The sequence below is a fragment of the Gallus gallus genome, chromosome 3, assembly GCF_016699485.2.
Source record: "Gallus gallus isolate bGalGal1 chromosome 3, bGalGal1.mat.broiler.GRCg7b, whole genome shotgun sequence".
In the NCBI taxonomy this organism is placed as follows: domain Eukaryota; kingdom Metazoa; phylum Chordata; class Aves; order Galliformes; family Phasianidae; genus Gallus; species Gallus gallus.
The window spans coordinates 93,926,013-93,934,735 of record NC_052534.1 but is presented as its reverse complement, the minus strand read 5'-3'; the positions used below and the strand labels follow the sequence as shown (position 1 = coordinate 93,934,735).

At 39.1% G+C, this 8,723-nt stretch overlaps 1 long non-coding RNA gene across 1 annotated transcript; it reads right to left on the bottom strand.

Annotated features, from left to right (window-relative positions):
• Nucleotides 1-4,937: 4,937 nt before the first annotated feature.
• LOC112532152 lies at nt 4,938-8,476 on the bottom strand. Its single transcript, XR_003074569.3, has 3 exons — nt 8,344-8,476; nt 7,005-7,136; nt 4,938-5,884 (listed from the first exon to the last, which is right to left on the bottom strand). It is a non-coding gene; the product is annotated as an uncharacterized LOC112532152 (long non-coding RNA).
• Nucleotides 8,477-8,723: the final 247 nt, after the last annotated feature.

The following is an 8,723-nucleotide window of genomic DNA, read 5'->3' as shown; positions in this document are numbered from 1 at the left end:
ACTCAATCCCCCCATCAAGATAATTAATAAGGATGTTGAATAGAAGTGGCCCCAGTTCCAAGCCCTGGGGGACACCGCTCATGACCAGCCACCAACTGGATTTAGCTCCATTGACCACAATTCTGTGGGCCCAGCTATCTAGCCAGTGTTTCATTGAGTGGAGCGTACGTCCATCCAAACCGTGGGCAGCCAGCTTCTCCATGAGAATGTTGTGGGGGACAGTGTCAAAGGCTTTACTGAAGTCCAAGTAGACCACAATGACAGCCTTACCTTCGTACACTAAGCGGGTCATCTTGTCATAGAATGAAATCAGGTTTGTCAGACAGGATCTACCATTCTTAAACCCATGCTGACTGGGCCTGATCCCCTGGTTGGCCTTTAAGTGGTCCATGATGGCTCCTGAGATTATCCGAGAATTTCCATCCTTTACTTAATATAGTGGGGAATGTGATCATGAACACTGATGATAAGGAGAAGGCTGAGGTCCTCAACACCTTCTTTATATCTGCCTTTAATGGGCAGATCAGTTATACTCAGGGCTCTTTACACCCTGATCTGGAAGTCTGGGATGCTACGCAGAATACACGCCCAGTGATTCAGGTGGAGACAGTTAGAGAGCTTCTCCTCCATCTAGACTGCTATTGGTTATCTGGAGAGGTCCCAGAGGACTGGAGGCTTGCTGATGTGACTCCCATCTACAAGAAGGGTCGTAAAGAGGATCCGGGGAACTACAGGCCTGTCAGCCTGACCTCGGTACCAGGGAAAGTTATAGAGCAAATCATCTTGGGTGAGATTACACGGCACATGCGTGGCATCCAGGGGATCAGGCCCAGCCAGTACAGGTTCATGAAAGGCAGATCATGCTTGACCAACCTCATCTCCTTCTACGACTGGGTGATCAGACTGGTAGACAAGGGAAAGACTGTTGATGTAGTATATCTAGACTTAAGCAAAGCTTTTGACATGGTCTCTCACAGTATTCTACTGGGGAAACTGGCTGCCCTTGGCCTGGAAAGGTATACCCTTCTTTGGGTAAGGAACTGGCTAGAGAGCCATGCCCAGTGGGTAGTAGTTAGTGGAGTTAAGTCCAGCTGGCGACCTGTTACAAGTTGTGTCCCCCAGGGGTGGGTAATGGGGCCCATCTTGTTTAATATCTTTATTGATGACCTAGATGAAGGGATTGAATGTACCCTGAGTAAGTTTGCAGATGACACCAAGCTGGGAAGTAATGTTGATCTGCCTGAGGGTAGAGAGGCCCTTCAGAGGGATCTAGATAAGCTGGATCACTGGGCTGAGGTGAATGGGATGAGGTTCAACAAGGCAAAGTGCCGGGTCCTGATCTTTGGCCTCAATAACCCCATGCAGAGCTATAGGCTTGGGGCTGAGTGTCTGGATGACTGTGAAGAGGAAAGGGACCTGGGGGTGTTGGTTGATGCTCAGCTGAACATGAGCCGACAGTGTGCCCAGGTGGCCAAGAGGGCCAATGGCATCCTGGCCTGCATTAGAAATAGTGTGGCCAGCAGGAGAAGGAAGGTAATCATCCCCCTGTACTCAGCACTGGTGAGGCCGCACCTTGAGTACTGTGTTCAGTTTTGGGCCCCTCACTACAGGAAAGAGCAACGAAACTGGTGAGGGGTCTGGAGCACAAATCATATGAGGAACAGCTGAGGAAGCTGGGATTGTTTAGTCTAGAGAAGAAGAGGCTCAGGGGAGACCACATTGCACTCTACAACTTCCTGAAGGGAAGTTGTGATGAGGATGCTTTCGGCCTCTTCTCCCAGGCAACAAGCAGGACCCGAGGAAATGGCCACAAGTTGTACCAGAGAAGTTTTAGATTAGACATAAGGAAAACCTTTTTCTCTCAGAGAGTGGTCAGGCACTGTAATGGCCTTCCCAGGGAGGTGGTGGAGTCGCCGTCCCTTGCAGTGTTCAAGAGACATCTGGATGAGGCGCTACGAGATATGGTTTAGTAGCTTAGTGCGTAGTAATGACGATAGGAGTTGGACTAGATGATCTTGCAGGCTGTTTCCAACCTTGTGATTCTATGATTCTATGGTTTTATGATTCTATGGTATTTTTATTTCACTCTAAATATTTGTTCCTACTTCTCCAAAATAGATTTTAAAATGTAAGGGCTGAATCAATAAGAATATTCCTATGAATGCCAGAAGTACTGCATGCCTCAGTGTCCTCATCTGTAAAATGGGATTCAAAAGGCAAAATGCATCTCAAAGGCAAAATTCTTCTGTGAATGTCCACAATGAACAAAACAGGGAGGCTAGCATGGGTATTCCTTTGCCTTATCTTTGTCCAATGTCGAAATGCATCTTTCAAGCATATTAGTTTATGTCTTATCCTAAAATAATTACTAGTTTCTCTAACTTTAAATATTTGTTTACTTTTTTTTCAGGGTTTAACTGAAATCTCATTAAGTGTATCTGTCACAAATCATTCAGAAGTGTTCTTGATTTCTATTACTTTTCTGAAACCCTTCAATAATTTTGTGAACATTATTCACCTCTCCTAAAAAGAGTTGTCAGAAAGTTATCTGTCTGGTGTAAGTTCAGTGTCAGGCCTATACCCATAGGCAGTAAAGTGAGACAGTTACATTCAAATAAGTGACTTGTTCTAACTGTTTGGAATACCTACCTTAGAATGGAAGAATTGCCCCTCTAATAAGTTTTGCTCCCTCTAGTGTCAATTGAAAGTGTAAATAACATACTTTGCTTTGCTTGAGGCTGTTAAAATTAGCCTATAATACAACTGTCAAGTATAATCAATTTATAAATTAAAGATTATTTGCATTCTCTCCTCCTTGGTGATTTGTGTCTGTGGTCATTAGGCAATCATTTGAGGATATACCTAATGCACACAGTAGAAAATCACCATACGTGCTACGTATATTTGTATTTTCTCCATATAAAAACAAAACAGAGCATGAAAAAGCAGGGCCAACCATGGTGTACTTCTCAATTTTGTGGAGCATTTAGTGTAAATGTCCAAGGCATACACACCCAGAACCAAAAATAGGAAGAGGGAAAGGGGATACCATGTATAGGAACAGAATTAATAGGAGATGAGTTTAGCTAAGAAAAAGAGAACCAAATAACAAAAGGTGAATGGCAAAATTCTACTTACGAACACTTATAACTGTGGGAATTTGTGTATATTTCATACTCCTGTTATAATACAATTTTTTACAATGAAACAAACAAAAATAACAGAGAACATAACTCATTATGGGGTGACAAAATGAATTTCCTTCTTTTGTTTTATTTGGCCACTGTTATAAACCTGCTAAAAAAAGTGGCATGACCATATTTTTTCAAAGTACTGAATCTTGTCATAAAGTTAGTAAAAACTATACCATTAATAAAAAATATTACTTGGGAATTTTTGATGATCTTCTATCTCCCTCCCTTAGACTTCCATTTTTATTAATATCATGACTTCATCTGTAAGCAAGGAGAAAGAGATCTTCGATAATTGCAAGATACTGGATGACAGAAAAGTCTGCTTCAGTAATAGTCGGGGCTTTTGTAAATGCAGCCACATCTGTCAGAGTGAAATGGCTAATGGCAAAATTGTGCCTATTTCTCAACCTTATCTTTCTACTAAAGATTATCGCCTTTGCAGAAGTGAGTATGAAAGTGGGCACAAAGCTGCACTTCAACCAACTCAGTTATGCCGATCAGTTCAACATACACATGAAGATGGTTTATATTAAAGACACCAGAGAAAGATCTGTGGCATCTGAGGTTTTTGTGACTGTATCCCGGGGTAGGGCACAGAAGCTTTAAACTGATACAACTCATCTAACAAAACCCATGTGCCCAGATTCACTCTTTTTTTTTCCCCCCGACTCCTAAGGTGCATAGCACTGGTAATTAGCATATAATGACATCACCATATAATGACAAAGAAAATGATACATGCTTAGAAGAAAAATGCTCATTAGAATTAAAAGATTCAATAACAATAAGGCTGGATGCATTTTTACCGAAAATAATCCAACTTAAAAATCCAAAGATTTCAAGAGGGACTATGTCCTAAGCCTTGTAGTGTCTAATGCTCACACAGATAATATCCAATTTTCTTAGGCTGTGGTTGACTGATACAACACTTTGTAAACTTTTATCCACCTTTTCAATATTTACTAGTCAGAAATTGTATGTGCTGGCAGAATTTCTCTGAAGCCCAAGGAACTATGGCTACCTGAAAACTGCAAAAAGAAAAAATAAAGAAACAAACATCAAAACTTCAGATGAAGTCCTGAGTTACTCTGAAGACAACTTCATGATCTTATCAGGCTGGGACAGAATAAGATGTCATCTGTAAACTGTAGAGCCTCTCTGAAGATGGTCAGTCTTAGTTCTGTCTCTGTAGCTGGAGCAGGACACCCAGACCTGTCTGCTTTACTGCAGTCCTCACCAAGCATACAGATAAATATTTTGGTTCAGAAAATGAAAAGCTATTAGGAAGATTTCTAGCTGTGTGAAACAGGACATTCTTTAGCACACACTTTTACATGGGTAGGAGACTGGTAGTGAGAACAGGGGGAAAAACATGTGTCCATCCTCAGAAATTTCATTCTCTGGAAGTTTTTTTCTGAAGAATGGTGAAATTGCAATACAAAATAATATTGCTCTACTATTTACAGGTTTGCCAAATATCTTGCCATTTAAAAAATCAGTATAAATGTCTCTATACATTATATTTTTTTAACTCAGTCCTCAATATAAATCTTGTGATTAGCAGAGTATTTTTTAATAACTATAGTAATAATTTTATTTTTTCAAAGAACATAAACATATTTTCAGTATGACTATTGTCTTTATTTCTTATAAATAAAAACAGCAATCTGCATACTTTATATATATACATAAAGGTTTAACTGAAGAATAAATACAGCTGACAAACAGAATGTACATAAATTGGCATTCAAATACAGTACAATCAATATGGTACCTTCGTATCTCCCCCTTTCCTAGTTTCTGAACTCCAGAAACATTTTGCAAGCTGAAGAAATATCTTTCTCCAGCACACTGGTGCTTGCATTACATAAACAGCATTTGGCTTCTTTCTTCCATAGGAGCATCTGCTGAGCTGACAGTCCCTAGCGTACCAGCTTTGTTTTGTCCACGGCACCAGTGATGAGTAACGGATCTGGCTAAACTTGATAATGCATGATGTAATTGCCAGAGGGGTTTAATTATCAGAACATTACATATGGGATTATTTAGCAGTGCAGCTTTTAGTTCACTTACAGACAGTTCTAAATTTGCAAGACCTGTGATATATTTTAGCTATCCAATAAACTATCATATTAACACATCTCTAGAAGTGCAGAGAGTGAAGAAGCTCAGCTTGTTGCTTATAAAAGTAAATGATCTATGTCATTCCATAAAACTATCATCAGAGCACTTCTGGGTCTAACATAAATCCAACTCTCCTACTAGAAGTTAAAATAAAAATATTTGTAAGGTTTCAAAATCACTCAGCAATCAGAGAGGCAGTAAAAGGTTTTCTCTTCTTATTTTTTTCCCCTGCAAAGTGGAAGTGATGACTAGCCAGTACTACTTCCCTACCAGTGAGTACTTTTAGAGTCTGACTCTTCAACACCATTTCTCATTGTCTCAGGAGAACCTCAAACAGAAAATGGGATTACTCTCTGCCTCCCCTTAAACAGCATAGAAAAGACACTATACTTTGCAAGCTGCTCTGGGATATGATGATGAGTGCCATCCACAAGAGAGAGGCAAAGGAAACATCAGCTCGGTGAACAGTCTCACAAACAGTGCAACAGCATGCTAGGTAGAAAGAATATTCAGTAGGAGAACTGGCAGTACTGAGCACCCTGGGGTCTGATAGATGACTGGAACCACTAGAAAATACAAAAAATAAAACAAACAAACAAATAAAAAAATACACACACACACACACACAAATAGTTAAAAGGAGTTTCTGCATATCCTTTTTTTCTCACTTCTTCCCACAGCAAGCCTGAAAAAGCAACAGCTGTCTTAGAACTGAACAGTGAATAGTCCCTTAGTTCTTGCTGTCAAGAAGGGCAGCTTTTCCTTTGCTCTAGCTGTGACAGAGCAACTACAGGTTAGCCCGCAGCAACCCTCCCTGCTTCAACAGGCAGGAGCATAGCAGGTAGGAGCACACATTGGAGGTGCAGCTCCAGCTCTAGCTCTCTCAATACCAGTCCCAGCTTTACCACTGACTCATTGTTTCATAAGAAAAAATGTATTTCATATTTTTAAGGGATTAAAAAAAAAAAAAAGTCTCCTGGGATTTTTTTTTGTAATCTGAGGAACCCAGAAATCCTATCTATCATTGGTGACACAGGACTGTGAATGTTCTTCAAGGTTTGAACACCTGTGTAAAGAATATGCAGTACTTTGGCCTTCATGCCAAACAGATCAATTCCTTTTGACAAAGTTCCTATCCTGACATGTCAACAATTGTCAGACCTTGCATATCTGCAAGTGACCTCTCATTCAGGTCACTTATGATGACTCCTTAAACTTGCGTAACATAGGAGTCATTTTTGACAGAGATGGTGCTATACCCACAGTCTGTCCTTTTGCTTGATGAGGGATTGCCATCAACAGGTGGAACTGCCAAAGAAAAGATATGAGTGTTTATAGTTTCTCTGACTAATATATAGCAGTGAAACTTTGACCACCTCACTGGCACGTACCACAGTATGTCACACCTGCAGCAAGTTTATATAAAGATGAGGCTTATCTTGCAAGGACAGGAGACAATAAAACAAGGATACCCTGTTGGTTCGTATTTGTTGTTGTTGTTGCTTATAAATCCATTAGGATAAAAAGTACAGATGAAAAGTTTTTATCAGTGACATTACTAAAATTCTGTCTGACAGATTTGGAACTACATTACTTGTTTTATATACAGCTATATAAAATAGTGTATAATGATCCTTGAATTCTTTCTCAAACCTTTATAATTTTTTCTTATATAAGTATCCTTACTTTCCCATTGGCAAGCAGAAGTTCAGCCACTTCAGGAAAGCAGGCTTCACCGTGTATAATGGTTACTTGTTAAATGTGTCCCCCCCTCCTCCTTCTTTACTCCAGCTTTTATCTCTTACAATATTGCAGTCACTTGAGGAGAGAAAAACATCATTAGTTTTAATATCAGCTTACTAATTGAGACTCCTAAAGAAAATGTATGTTGTCAAACCTCAAACTAAGACATAACCATTAAAAACAGTACCTGTCACATAGCTGGATTTGATTTCAAGCACCATGAGCAAGGTCACATACCAATTCCACAGTATACAACTAATAGAGGCACATTCATCTTGTTTTGAAGAGTTGATGCAACTTCAGAGCTGCTACAGCCCAAAAGATTTCAGTAAGAAGGAGATACATTCAGGCTACACTGATCAGAAAAGGTATAACAACACTTGCTACAGCTCTGATAGTGCATAAAAATCATAGCCTCAGTCTCATAGAACTGTTTGAGTTGGAAACGACCTTTAAAAGTCACCTAGTCCAACTCCTCTTCAATAAACAGGGACTCCTACAGCTGGATCAGGTTGTTCAAAGCCCTGTCCAGCCTGAGTGTATCCAGGGATGGGGCATCCACCACCTCTCTGGGTGAGCTGTTCCAGTGCTTCATTAAAAACTTTTAACGGGTAGGGTTTTCTCCCTGAGGTGTACTACTCTATTAGCAGAGCCATACTGCTGCAGCTCGGTCCTGTAATTGCATGAGTTACCCTGGTCTGCAGGAGAAGAGAGAGTTATTTTTTTTTATGTTGCTAAAGCTGCTTAGACACAGAACTTGGCTTTACCTTAGCCTTACCCATAAAATTTTACCCATTTACAGATACAAAAATGCTGGCTGTCAAACAAAATGCAATGATGATGTTCTTGTGACCAAACTTACTGCAGCATGGTCCTTAAGTGGAAGACCCTTAGGATGTATTTCCCAGTGCAGAAGATCCAGAAACACTAAAATCTTGCATTTAGCTAGGGCATAAAGGCAATCTGTCTTTTACCTTCTCTAGGTTTCTTATCTGTGCTCACTGAGTAAAACAGTGAGTATGTATCTTAAAAGGTTTAACTGTGGAAGAGAATTGTAAGCTGTGAAGCCATAATCAATTTTATTAATGTTTGGTGATATTTAACAGCACTATAAGTCTATTTGTATTTCTATTTTTCAATCAATTTTCGCTGTAAATTGTAAATCTATTAGTTACTGATCTTTACATTCTCACCTAGAAGCTGTTCTGGAAGTAATTGGAACTTCAAAAAGAACAGGTGAAAGAAACACACGTAAGTATACTGATAGAAATAACTAGCTTACTTAATTGTAAGTTTCTGAACTGCTTTCCAATGGATTAAGTTTTAACCAGGCTGCCTGGAAAAGACAAAAGATTTATGAGATTAGACACTATGGAACAATGTACTTTCAGTTTAACTCTGCTAGTATAGTAGTATTATTTACTGCTATGTGTTGCTTTTTTTCTATTATAAAACTTTGAATTTATTAAAGGATTCACACAACTTAACGTAATTTTAGAAGTGCTACTATATAAGAAGAAATAATGAACAAAAAAGTAATGAATAAAAAAGTCTGAACAAATAGAAGTACCCTAGAGTCAAAATAATGTATCAAAAGTTAAAAAAAAAAAAAAAAAATCAACATAAAACTACATAGTTAAAGTATTTGTAATGATATAATAA